The sequence below is a fragment of the Anser cygnoides genome, chromosome 1 (assembly GCF_040182565.1).
Source record: "Anser cygnoides isolate HZ-2024a breed goose chromosome 1, Taihu_goose_T2T_genome, whole genome shotgun sequence".
NCBI lineage: Eukaryota > Metazoa > Chordata > Aves > Anseriformes > Anatidae > Anser > Anser cygnoides.
Window position 1 is genome coordinate 68,943,497 of NC_089873.1, and position 14,004 is coordinate 68,957,500.

Sequence of the window (14,004 nt, forward strand, 5' to 3'; positions counted from 1 at the left end):
ATGCTCTAAAATACTGTTAAATTCTCAAGAGAGGAATTCTTTTATATATATATACATATATGATTTCCAAAATGCAGATATAGATCCAAATTTTGAAACAGTCTGAAGTTCTTCCAATAAACTAAAAGCAGTAAAATATTGCATGTGCTTATTGCAAAACAATCAGCCTGAACGTTTTTCAAAAACGAATATGTTTACATACAAAATTCCAATCTTTTCCAAAATTCTTATTGTGGAATCTGTCTTACCACTTTTCACCAACAATTTTATAGAAATAGATCTCCAATTTGTTACTGAAAACTGATTTTTCATTACATGAAAAATATCAAATGTCAATTTGATCTCAAATTCAAGTTAAAAAATAATTAAAAAATTGAAAATCACTTCTAAGACTATGCAAATAAAACATCAGCTTCTTCAGAAGTCTTTTTCCATTCTTGAGAATGTGTATTTAAGAATGGATCTTTTTGTTTGTTTTGTTTTCTATTTTCTATCTGGAATTTCTCTATATTTGAGTGATAAAAGTTGTATTGTAACAAAAAAGAAGCAGAAAATCCTCCATTATACTCTGGAGTTCATCTAATTATTTTATTGCTGTTGCTGGTATGATCGTTTTTTGTAAGAGATTCTGTTTTCTTATTTTATTTGATGACCAGGAAGTTGTTTAGATTATTAACATTTCACTCCAACAATCTTTCTTTTCCTTTTTTAGAAATTCATGGACAGTAACAATATCTGAATTTGTTCTGTGACTACATGCGCACCTTCTTGTTCATTCTGACATACCTCCTAGTCTGTTCTGCTTTAGGCAGATCAGAGAGAATACTATCCTCTCTGTGGATATATGTAATCTTTTTATCAAAGACAAATATGTGTATAAAGCAGGGGCTATGTGCTATAATTTTAAGGCCTTCTAATTAAGGCTTGTTTTGGTTTGTTTTGGTTTTACTGAGTATAAGCACTGTTCCAAAATCTTGTTTGTATTTAGAAATGTTCCATTCACATAACAGAATACTTGCTTTTAAGCCACCTTCTGCACATTGCATGGAACTTTGTTTTGATAATTACCTTAATTGTTAGTTTTTAATCTGAAGATTAATAATAATGCTTTTAGCACCTTAGTATCTTGAGGTTTTTATGACCCTTTAAAACTTTATCAGTGCTCTCATACTTGATATTTCAACTCGGTTCCTTTCCTGTGTCTTTTGTCATGAATTGGCTGTGTTCTCCACTTTTCCCAAAGGGCGAATATGCTTAGTTATTCCTAGGAGGATGCTGAACCTGCTTAAACTCAAACATATTGCCATATTTAATCAGTTTCTTGATCTTGTATTTGTTGATTTCTCCTTGTTTTCGACTTCAGCAGTTATTGCAAGTAGCCCAAGGAAACATTAAACTAGTAAAGCTATTCTGCTTCTAAGTCATTGGTTTCATAAAGTTGATCCCCATCAGATAGTAAATCTATACAGGAGAAAAGGTGATTTCTTAACAGTGGATAGTGAGAATTTATATCTGTTAAAAATCAGAGGTTAACTATATGACCTAAAGAGCTTACATTCACACTCCTTGAATTTAATGACAGAACCTCAGTTTCTTTCACTGGGAGCAGATTTGGACTTAAAATTTTAAATAACAAATATGCAGATTGCTTTGTAATTTATCCCATTTTATATATCCAGGAGTATAATGTACTTTTCAAGTGATTTCTTGCATGTTATATACAACTTATATCAAGTATGTTACTCTAAAACCTGATTCCATTAAAACAGTAGCAGGCTTAAACCTTTTGATTATTCTCTGTAAAACCTTTCCAGTCTATAAATAAAGTGTTTTGTTTTTTTCTTCTTATAATTGCTAGTCTGACAAACTCAAAAGCCATTCTTACAATTGCACTCCCTCTCCCCATTGATAGAAATGTTTTCCATGCCAAATTATGTTGCTTCCCACAGCACTTATATTCCAGGTTTCATTACACTCTATATACCATTGGCATGACTTATTTCAGCAGTTTTGTGTAGACAGACCTGTCTGGAATGGAAACCACTGTGTTGATAATGCATGACATGGAGAAGGTTCTAGGCTGTTCATCTTAGGTACACCTCTGTACTGAGGTAAGACTGAACTATGAGTTTTTGTTTCATTTAATTATGTAGAGTTCTTTTATTCCTTTCTTTTATTTTTTTCTTTTTTCCCTGAAACCTCATAAAGCTCCTTTGTTTCCAAGTTATATTTCAGTGCTGTTCCAGTCCTTTGTTATTAATTAGATCAAGCCAACTTGCCACTGATACAGTAACAGTAGTGCCACCAGACTACAATCTGTCAAATCATCCTAAAATCTCATTCAATTGCGTTTGTAGGCTTACTTACTGCCTTTTTTTTTTTTTTTTTTTTTTTCACAGAGTCCCTGGGATACATTCTCCTCATGCTCTATGTAAATGTCAGTAATTGCATGTTAGCACAAAGATTTCTTCTTGAGGGTTCCAGGGCATCTTGCCATGTTGTTCCAACCAAAAAAAAGCAAAAGACATTGATGATGGCTTTGAAATAATTCTTAAACATGTACTTTGCCCTTGCCCACCTGGTAAGCGTTGCCTTTTTTTTCAGCATTGTTTAGCCTTTATGCTGAAGTTGAGTACTACTGTCATTAAGTTCTCTTACATTTTACACTGTTGATGTAAATAGTGGAGCCCTCCTTGTGATATTTATCTTGGGTAACATTTTTGGCATTTTTGCTGCTGCAGTTTCTTCACAGAAGATTGGTAGAGTCACAAAAAGACGTGAGCATTGCAAACATTTCATAACAATGGTGGCATCAAAGTGCCTCACTTACAGAAATATCAGTCTTGCAATAATCTGCTCTTCCACTTCAATAAAGAACATTTTATTCAATGCTAATTTAACCTTGGGAAACCTACAAAGCTCATTTTCTACAGTTGAAGAAAGCCTCAATCCTTTCTTTCTTGTTACTTAACAATCCTATAGAATGTCTAAATTTTTCTTCAGATGAAATATCTGTTTCCATTACTTTAGTATATTCACTCACCTATTTCTTATCACCTTTTTCAGCCAGAGGAATTTTGAATTGAATGTATTAATATACATGGATCTAAAAAGAACCTGAACACTGATCTTTCTATTGTTTTTGGGGTATGTGGAGAGTTGGTCAAATTATTTTTTCATAGAAAATCTCAATGAAAAATAAAAGCTTAATCATTGTTAGCACTTCTCCAAAAAGATTTTCTTAGTTTGTTTTCTTTTAAGTAATGAAAATAAAAACATTTGGATAATGTCAGGATATTTTGGTTTAGAAATGTCACTGCAGTCTCTCACAGTAGAACACCTTCTTGAAAGTCCAGCTTCCTTTCCATATAATATCAACAGTTATATTTCACTTCACTTCTTTGAGAATGCAACTTAATAGGAATTCCATATTGTTATGTGGTTTTGGAAAAGTCAGTGACTGGCATTTGGAGTCACAGAAAATATGACCTGGACTATAGCTCCCTTGAAGCACTGTGATAGTAAAGATCAGTATTTTTAGATGGACGCACACACACAGGCAGTATTTTTGATATGAAAAAAAAAAAAAAAGTTGAAAACAAAAATTCCCATTGGGAAAAACAATATAATTGAGAAAAGTGTGTTAATTTTTTTTTATTATTTTTAGTTTTAAATGACTGCAATAAGAATCTATGAAAATTGTTTACCTTCCTTTCAGAATGCAATAAAAGTTAATTTTTCCACCTGAGATGTTCTTCTTCGCTGAAAACATTTATCCTGTCTAAGAAAATTCTCATTTCTTAGCAGATGCAGCTAGAACTTTAATTTTTCATCATTTGCTTCTTAGCTTTTTAAAAGTTGCACACTCTTAATAGAAGTTACACACACTTAATAGAAGTCCATGCGGCCTCAGAACAGTTGATTTGTGGTTGTCTGTGGCTTTAGTTGGTAGGGAATAATCAGCCGAGATGAAACATTCAGCTCAGCCAGGAGACAGCCTTGTTTTGGTCAATAGCAGAATTTCAATAATCTAAGGAAAAAATAGTCATTAGTAAAAATATTAGTCAAAATACAGTTTCCTAGAGTTTCACACAGACCAAAATTCAATATACAGAGGATTTGTGAATTTGAGCACTCAATTTTTACCTAGGCAGAAAAAATGGTTTTATTTCTAACCTTACCTTTCTCTGTTCCATATCTGTATAACAGCCATAAACTTACCTTCCTGGCTTACATAGGTGTTGTAAGAATAAATATTATAATTAAAGATTTTGACATACTCAGTAAGCAGAGCTTTGGGGCGTAGAAAATGCAAGATGCAATTTATTATGTTTTCTTGTGTAACAGCACCTGTAGATTGTACTAGAGTAAATCCCAGCCCTGTGTGTTGATGGAGCTTAGAGTCTATCATAGGGAGAGCAAAAAATTATTCTTACATACAAAGATAATGAATTCACCTTGCTAGCACATGCAATCCCTTCTATTGGTTTATTTAGGAGCCTTCAGGTGATAAGCACATTTCTTTCACAGGAGTGTCCTCAGGAAACAAAAGCATCCTAGATAGTAACATAACTGGCAATATGTTCATAGAGCTAGCCTCTCACAGACATATAGGAAAGCTCTTTTTAAAAATTCTTTTTTATTCTTTTTTATTCTATTTTTTAATAAAAAATCTTTATTTACAAAATGGATTTAATTGAATAATTATATTAAATTAATGGATCAACTCATATGCTAACAGAAAAGGCAACTGATTCTTCCATTGAGCAAAGAGATCTGATACCATCTCACACCCCACACTGAAGCTGACTGATCTCACAATATAGAAAAGGCATAGCAAGTGTTCATAGTGACCAGTGAGGGAGCACAGCATATGCTACTGTTTGTCTGTACGGTTGTTTACTGAACAACCAAAAATAAATGCATAATATCAACTGCATCTTGATCATTCAAAATTACTAAAAGGAGCTGAATTATAAAAATGCTCATACAGATCAAGGTCACAAAAACCTCCCAGGCCTTCAAGCCATTTATTCCCATCCCCATGTCTTCCCTTCTGCTTTGTGTTTTTGGGGCTACTTCTGAACTGGGTCAGGAAACTCATTAGGTTATAAATAACTCACAAACAACCCCAAACAGTTGCACAAACATTTAAGAGGGACAGCGCGTGCTAATAGTGGGAGGCAGGATGGCTCAGAGGCTATTTACACTGACCTGTTGGTGAAAGAAATAGTCTTCAAACTGTAACTTAGGCCATCAGACTCCTGTACGTTCTGTCTCCTGCTCTCTGCTGTTTCATCCTGCTTGCAATTTGTACCTCCTGCAGTTATGGCTAAGCTTATGAACTTCAGTTGTCCAACAAGAATCAGTAAGTGCTGGATTTCTTTTTTGATAGTAGTGTTCTTTTCTTCCTTTTTCTTTCTTTCTTTCTTTCTTTCTTTCTTTCTTTCTTTCTTTCTTTCTTTCTTTCTTTCTTTCTTTCTTTCTTTCTTTTTCTTTCTTTCTTTCTTTTTCTTTTCTTTCTTTCTTTCTTTCTCTCTCTCTCTCTCTCTCTCTCTTTCTCTTTTTCTTCAGTTTTCCCTAGTTGGCCTGTGGAATGTATTTCAACAGATGGTCATGGAGTTTTAAATGCTGTGAGTGGATTTTTAATAAGTCTGACTAATTTTATGATCATTGCAGTTCATGTGCATTCAGCATTCCCACTGATTTCAACAGGATGTGCAAAAAATATCAGATTGCATTCAACTGATATAACTCTGGCAGCTTAGATAAGTAAGGGAATTCTGACCTCATGCTCTGGGCTGTAACAGCCAGGTATGATTGTTTTCCTCCATTCAGTTGATTTCAATTTATTATAGGACTTCCCAACTCCTTGGTAGCATTAGGTATCAGCCACAGCTGGAGGCAGAAGTGAGAGTAGCTGCCTGATCAGCTGTGACAAGCCCCGTGTTTCTAAAAGTGGTGTGACGTGTGGGTAGCTCTGGCTTCTCCCTTCACTGCATTAAAAAAAAAAAATCCACCATCATTGTTAAAAATTCTTGTTAATTTTTCTTCTTTCCAATCTGAGTGTTTTTTCTCCCTCTCTTCTTCAAATTCAGTGAATGAGATCAGGATGAGATCACGATGTCTCTTTGAAACCTTACATGTTGTTGTCTCTGTGCCAGAAGGTAATATGTCATGGAGAGATGACCTACAGCTATGCCTTACAAAGCTGAGGGGAAAAAAGTACCCAATACTCTTCCAAGTATACTTTCTGTAGCAGAGCTACACTGTCCTCCTGCATTTTTTTCTTGATAAGTTTGCTTCTCAGGACATCTGTCCTGATTTTACAAAGTGTTTGGCCATACTGCAAGTCAGAGCAGATCATCAGTGCAGGCCTCCCTGAACTGTTTGCTTAGCAAACTTCTCTCAACAAGTTTGCAAAACAGTAAAACATAATTGTTACCAGGAGAGCACACCTTCAAATTTCTTTGCTGCACATTTGTTGGGATTTTCTTGAATTTTGTTTGCCATTGACAGGCACAATCTAGCAATATTTTTTATTTTTATTTTTTTGATATCTACAAGAAATCTCTGTTACGTTTATGTTATAAGATACATGTATGCAAATCTATCCTCCAGTCCTGTGAATTATGTTCCTGGAAACAGTAAGCAATACAGTAAAAGCTCACTATGTTGCATTTTACCTATCCACATATCCCATAAAAGTGACATAAAAAACAATGTTTTCTTCCCCATTTCTCAGCAAATATTTAATAGTAGATGCAATGTTTTGTAATGTCTCACATCATTACAACTCCCTGACTTTTTACAAAATATAGTGAGATTGATTTTTCATACAAAAATACTTCACATCATTCATTATTACTCTGCAGTGCAAATATAAGCATAAATAAATAATTTTGAACTGCATTATCAGGCAAATGTAGCTGTTGAGATGAATACATTGTTTTTGTGTATTTCTTCATCTGCTCCGCAATTTTTCACATTTCAGTAATTAACTGATAACTACTGAATTATTATTCAGTCTCTTAGAAACACATTTTCAAAAGGGGATATATGCTCAGGACTAGATCTACAGCCTTCATTTAGGGCAAAATTCACAACAGATCACAATGCTGTTGTTTTCAGCACCCCCAGTCTCAAATGCCTACTGTGAAGAGGATGTACAGCCCCAGCTGGACCCCAGATTGCTTAAGAGGAGGAAAATCATGTGCCTAAAACTGGGGTTCAGAAACATATACATGAATGCAAAGAGATACAAGTCATCCATACAGTCCACTACAAACTACAGTGGACACAGAATTGTCTTGAACCCTGGTCCTTTCCCATGCTTTGATTAATCCTGAATCTTCTGGGGTTTGATATCGGCATCCACCCAACCTCACAACACATGGTTGAAGGAGAGGCCATTTCTGCCCCATTTGTATCACATTGACAAGTACCCAGAGGACTTTGCCTAGCCAGTGGGAGATCTGGGTTTGTATTCCTGCTTTGTTAAAAAGGATTTGAATCTACAACTCTCTATGAACTTGCCAGCCAAAAGTGTGTTTCTGGGATAAGGTCTTACTGGTGCACCCTTCTCACTGTGCATGTCATGTATAAGAACTAGATGTAACAGAAACAGCGGAATAAGAGCAAGGATTAACATGGCTCTCTTTTCTATTGCAGATGGGAGCTATGGGAAGTAGAGAAACCTGAGGGCTCCTCACTGCTCCAGTAAGTACTTACCACAGTATGTCTACAAATCTATACACATACATAGATGCACGTAGACTTGTGCAAGCCTGCTTCCATTGGCTACAAAGTCTTGCTTGAACATCATTTTCCTCTACAGCCTAATGTATGTTTCTTATTCCATACAAAGCTTCAACAAGAAAGACTGAGAGATCAGCATTCCCAAATACCTGTTAGAATAATCGTTGGAGTTTTCCCTGAAGGTGCAGGTTTGTTTATGCTCAGAGAGAGAAAAGAATTGAACCCACGTTTCCCATATGAATGTTCTAATCAGTGAACCCATTTGACAGAAGAATGCAGCCAATCTAACAAGTCGGCTCAAAGAATGAGTACTGGAATGGGTCCTGCCAGCCAGGTATGTAAAAAAGTGACTTGGTATCTGCCTTCTGCTAATCCTGAATCTGACACTTATTCCATGCTTTGATCAGGGATAATTACTCCCTTCTCTGAATAAAGGTAACAGCCTGTTTTGCAATTACAAGGTGTAAGAATTGACCCTACTTAGAAGATTTTTCTTTTCTGCTGTGACTGTAAGGGTAGACTTAGCATCTGCTGTGCACTGGTTTTTTTTTTTTCTTCTTCTTCTTTTTTTTTCCCCATTATTCCCTTCAGCATACTTATTTCAAAATAGCCCTAAGAATTAACAGTAGAGCTACAGCCTGGAAACTAAGGCTTGTCAACACTAGCTGGTGGAATATCTTGCATTGTTCAAATGATGCTTTGCTGAAAACAAAATTTCCACCAGTTACTTTGATCTAGGAAATAAAACTAAAAAGAGCTTTTACTTTTATTATTATTATTATTATTTTGAAATATTGTTTTTTGTTTGTTTTGGTTTGGTTTTATAAATGGAAAAGTTAATATAAAATTAATTGAAATTGGAGAAAATATTTTGGTTTTATCACAGCTATGTAGGGCTGTATATAACTGCCTCATTTACTAGGTTTATGTCTATAGAGTCTTTGCCAGAGGCATTCCAAAGTCATTTGGAGGACTAGATCCTCTGTTTTCTAAACTTGTCAAGCTTCATCATAAAACTAGTTAATTGCTCTCCACTATTTTTACTGGAAGCTGTTTCAACAACTCTCACCAGTGGTTAGAAAGATTCTTTTAATTTTTCAGCTGAAGTTTTTTCAGAGACAGTTTATGACCTTTTCTTTCTCATGCCATAGAACTCTAAAATTTAAGAATTATAGCTCATCTAGCTCTTTGGTATTTATCCTTTCACTATATCTATAAAAAGCATTCAAATGCTTTAACCATGGTGTTAGACCATGGTTAAGACTACAGTCAAGTACAAGCTTTTGGGAAACTTGATCTTCTCACACGTCAAGATAACAGGAAGTATCCAGCTACCAAAGTGTAGTGCTCAAACTAATGTACCTGTCTTTATGGAAGAACACGTTAGCTTGCTTCCAGCCTTATACAAAGTCAGCTGCCAGGCTACAGACCACCTTAGAGCATGGACTCACAGCTTTATAGATGCATTTTTAATTTTCACTTATGAAGTAGGGTCTCCCATCTCCTGACCAACCTACTAATACTTTGCTATATCAGCTCAAAATTGCATTCATATTTCTTGTATGAGAATGACCCGAATTACATTTTAGGTGTCACTAGGTGTTGTGCACTTGTACATTGTTGTACAAGTCTTCACTTCTCCAGCTCAAATCAAATTTCTCTCATGTTTACTATTTTTTATGTCAGGTTCACTATAGAAAGCATGAAATTAAACCAACTTCCTGCATTCCTTCTCAGAACAACATGTGGCATTCTTACCATTAACCATTACCTTGCAGTATTGGTAGAAATGGCTTCCAAATTCTGTCTAAAAGGTACATTGCTCTTGTGTTCACATTTGTGGGGAAATGGTCGCTCAGATCACTCTTCACATTATTTAATACAGGCACTAATTTTACTACTTTCTGCATAAAAATGATGGTTTACATTAATGTTCACTCCATGTACCAGCTCTATTCAGAGGCTGGTCCAGTCATCCTCCAGTTCTCTTTATCTGAGTGCATTAACATCTTTAACTATGCATTACTGGGATATATTAATATTATTTTTCCTGTCTGTCCGAACCCTCAGCCTCCTGCTTTGCCCTTATCTGCTCAATAATTTTACCATAACTTAGAACTGATATCAGTTTCTCACTTACTCGATGGACAGCATTTTATATTTTTTTTCTGAAAAACAAGATTTATTTACTGTATTTTAAATATCTGACTTTCCATGGAGCAAAAAATACTCAAATAGTTCTAAAAATCAAAAATATTACACTCTGTGTGGGGCTGCTTGAAAAATGGTAATTCTTTTTTTTTTTAAGAGTTTGTCAAAGCTCAAGTTACCACAGGAATATGTATGAGTACCATTTTGTGATCTGAAACACTAGGAGAACTTCAGGGCTATAAAGTCTTACAAAGCAAATTAGGCAGGCAAATTGGTACAATAAAGTGCCATGTTTATGTAAAATTTGTCATGCAAAACAGTGAAACATTCTATGTACATATGTTCCTTTCACTAACAATTAGCTAATTTCATAATGAGCTGATCAGCTGATAATACCTACAGAAGACAGATGGTAACAATACTTGGTCACTTCTGAAAACTTATCTCAACCCAAAATTTACAAAATAAAGTTGAATAATAGTCCCTGTAAACTTCTAGTACTTGTCTATATACCATAAATGTTTTTGGCAATTCCAAGAAGCGATATGGGAAATACTCAAATTGTTCCATAGGGTTTCAGCTACATATCTTACATTGAGTTCGGTGGGAATCATGCAGGGAAATTCCCACTTCTTGCTTTGAAAATGTACCCCTTAGTGTTTCATGTCATGCTGTTAGACAGAGCAGTGATCCGAGGTCCAGATTCACTGCAGGCAGCAGAACAGGCAATGTGCAGGAATCCTGTAAAACACCACTGTGATAAAATATGCAGGCTTAAAATGACAGAAATCAAAGGCATTCCAAATTAAGGTTCCTAAAAGCCCCCTCACTTTTGTCCCATTTAGTGATGGTCATACCTTTAGAACTCTAATATCTAATTTTTTTTCCCCCTTTTTCCTTCTCTCTTTTCTATCCTGCCGTCTGTATGGCCTCTCTCCTAATTGGAATATATCTTGTTTTTCAATAATAGAATTTCCCCAGGAGATAGTCAATTTTTAGAGCTGAAAATTAATTTACAGACCCTGATTGATTGCATACGTTGGATATGTTTGTCTTTTACTACATAGTGACCTTCTCCTCCCCTCTCCCTTTACATCTCCATAGCTAGGAGCTTGCTTCAGAGTCTGATAACATGCCTTTTTACTTGTAATTTTTGTCCTGCTTTTCACGTGTTGATGCTTACATACCAATAGTACCCTTGGCAAGTTGTGTCCCAGTCAAAAGATCTGCTTTCTATTACTTTCACAGCAGCTTGCAGGACTGCAGACCTGATTTTGTAGCAGCTTCCACATCATGCATGTGGATGCTAAAATGCACAAGGCAGAGAATAAATAGTGTCCACACCACTCCAAGCTACTTTTGTCTTGCAATTCTATTCTTAATTATAAATCTGTTTGTAGCACCACAGGACCACTCCCTGTGCTGTCTTAAATATATTTAAAGGATAGGTCCATATGGTTTGTTGCCATATAGGGTGGATATAGCGGATGTTTCCTTCCAGTCTCTCTAACATCTACTAAAATATTCTTCATTTCATAATTTGTTCATTTCATAAGATGTCTGAAGAATTTGTAACCTGAATGATTTTTTGTTTTGTTTTGTTTTATTTTTCATCAGTCAAGATTTCTGTTTTTCAAGTATACTATCATGTTTCCATAAAATATACTCCCATCTTTTATTCTGTTCAACAGATGATGTAGTAGAGTGCTCAATTTGAAATTAAAAGTTGAGCAAACAGAGATGCTATTCAGAGCTCTACATTTGCTCCTGTTAAGGACACTTGCTCGATGTTATTTTAATGAGTTTATTTAAGACAAGTGTGGGATTCGTTTCACCTAGACTTAGCTGGCCACAGCATAAATTTTTACACCTTGGCCAGTCATCCTTGGTGCCCTTTCTACTTGATAAAGAGAAATAGGCATATTTAGCTCATAACTTATATGACCTAGTTTAGACATTTCCAATTCTTGCATCCTAAAATCACTCAAGTGAATATAAAAACAGTCTAAGTGGCATCTAGATGTCACCAACTGATACATTTGCCACTGGTTAAATGGATCCCACTCAATTTTACAGGACAACATATTTCACAAGGTAAAATCTATTTGGTATCCTTTGATTCTGAAAACTTGATCAGCTAACTATGCGATACATACACAGAGGTTTCTTCTGGGCCACAGCTCAGAGCTGACAATCTTTGGACTAAAGAAGCTTTTAAGAGCAATCTATGACAAGTCTAGTTTCATGAATGGTTTCCCCCAACTTTCAAATGTTAGTATGGTCACATGGCCAGCCAACAAGCATTATACACTGCTGTAAATTAGACTGTGGATTTTATGTGCATGCAGGTATACCTGTGCAGACACACACACACATTTTACACAAAGTAGCTGTTAGGGTTAGTAGGCCACCAAATATTTGCTCTCTAAAGCTCGTCATCCTGGCTTTTAAAAGACTCAGATTTTAAGTGGTGTTTTTTTTTTTTAGCATACAGCACTTACCAGAAAGTCTTTGGGAGTGTTGGAGGGACAAACTTTAAAAGTATCATAAAAGGAAATTAATTAGGAAAATTGGATAACAGCAGTTGTCATGTTCATGTAACATGATAATCTCAAAATGTGGGAAAGTGGGATAGTGTGGGTGTATAAATGTATTGCTGAGAAAGGTCCAATAGATCGAGGTTTTCAGCAGCCATCAGATTTCTAGGTTTTATTTTGAATGTCTGTAAATCAGCACAGCACCATTCCCTATTCAGAGAACTCTGTCAATTTATGCCAGCTAAGAATCTCATCCTTGGTCTTTATTCTGGAAGGAAGGAAGGAAGGAAGGAAGGAAGGAAGGAAGGAAGGAAGGAAGGAAGGAAGGAAGGAAGGAAGGAAGGAAGGAAGGAAGGAAGGAAGGAAGGAAGGAAGGAAGGAAGGAAGGAAGGAAGGAAGGAAGGAAGGAAGGAAGGAAGGAAGGAAGGAAAAGAACCACAATAAAATCTCTCTGAGAGAACATTTATCAGTTCAGTGCAGGTGTGTATAATCTTCCACAGTACAAGAGCCAAGAAAATAAAATGTACAATGTCAAAACATTGCAAGATTTTAAAAAGCACTTAAATTAGTATTTCACTGATATTTTATTAGAATTCATACTGCAAGTAGACAATGCAACATTAAACTTCACTGACCTTCCTTTGTCATAGACTCAACACTGATAAATATTTAAAAAGTCATTTGTATAATACTACAGTTTGATTTAATTTCTTTATGGGTAACTAACATCTATGGGAGAAAAATAAGAATAACAATAAGCAATAGCAAAATGTTGTTATCTTGCACAATGCATGGTCAACATATAAATTTATAACTAGCTTCCTGAGACTGGACCCTTACATCTACTTCCTGTATTCCCATGCACATGCTCTTGACTTCCAGCTTTAGCAGGAGCCACAGCCTTCTGCCTTACATATAAACAAGGCATTGGTGAGCCCCTAAGCAAAAGTGTTGGCAGCCTTAGGTGAGTTCAGTGTCCATCACCAAAAGCGTTGGGTGGCTTAGGAGCCATCCACATCTCATTTCACATAATCTCATGGGGAGTACGGAAGACCATTCATGAGAAGTGCAGCTCTCATATATGTAACAGCATACTGGAAAGGGATAAAGGAGGAAATTTATAACTCAGGTCACTCTATGCCATACAATTTTTCATATCAATTGCTATTAATATTTGCTTCTTATTATTAGAAACATAAAGTAAAGTTTATGGTTAATGATGTAAGTAATTCAGCTCATGCCTCCTGTGCAGACTGAAATAAACAGAGGAAGGAAGCTTAGCAGACATATCTGTTAAACTCCCAACTAAAACCTTGGTCTTTTAGCCTCCTCCAGTAACTTTTTAAAATCTCTATTATAATACTTTATCATCCAACAGTCACACGGCAAGTGATAAACTGTTAGGAAAACAAGCAAAGAAATAAACAAACGACAACAACAACAACCACATACTTCTGGTTTTTCCTCACTTTCCCTCCTGCTGTCTTTCCATGTGTTTGGATTTTTTTCGTCTCTCTCCTTTTTTTTTTTTTTTTTTCCTTGCTCATAAATATATATA

At 35.5% G+C, this 14,004-nt stretch overlaps 1 long non-coding RNA gene across 1 annotated transcript in view; it reads left to right on the forward strand.

The window, feature by feature from the left end:
- Window positions 1-5,237: 5,237 nt before the first annotated feature.
- The window catches only part of LOC136791062 (uncharacterized), an 11,307-nt gene continuing 2,540 nt past the window's right edge, over window positions 5,238-14,004 (forward strand). The window contains exons 1-3 of the long non-coding RNA XR_010832252.1: window positions 5,238-5,368; window positions 7,672-7,719; window positions 7,868-8,092. This is a non-coding gene — a long non-coding RNA (uncharacterized lncRNA). The remainder of the gene's footprint in view (window positions 5,369-7,671; window positions 7,720-7,867; window positions 8,093-14,004) is intronic.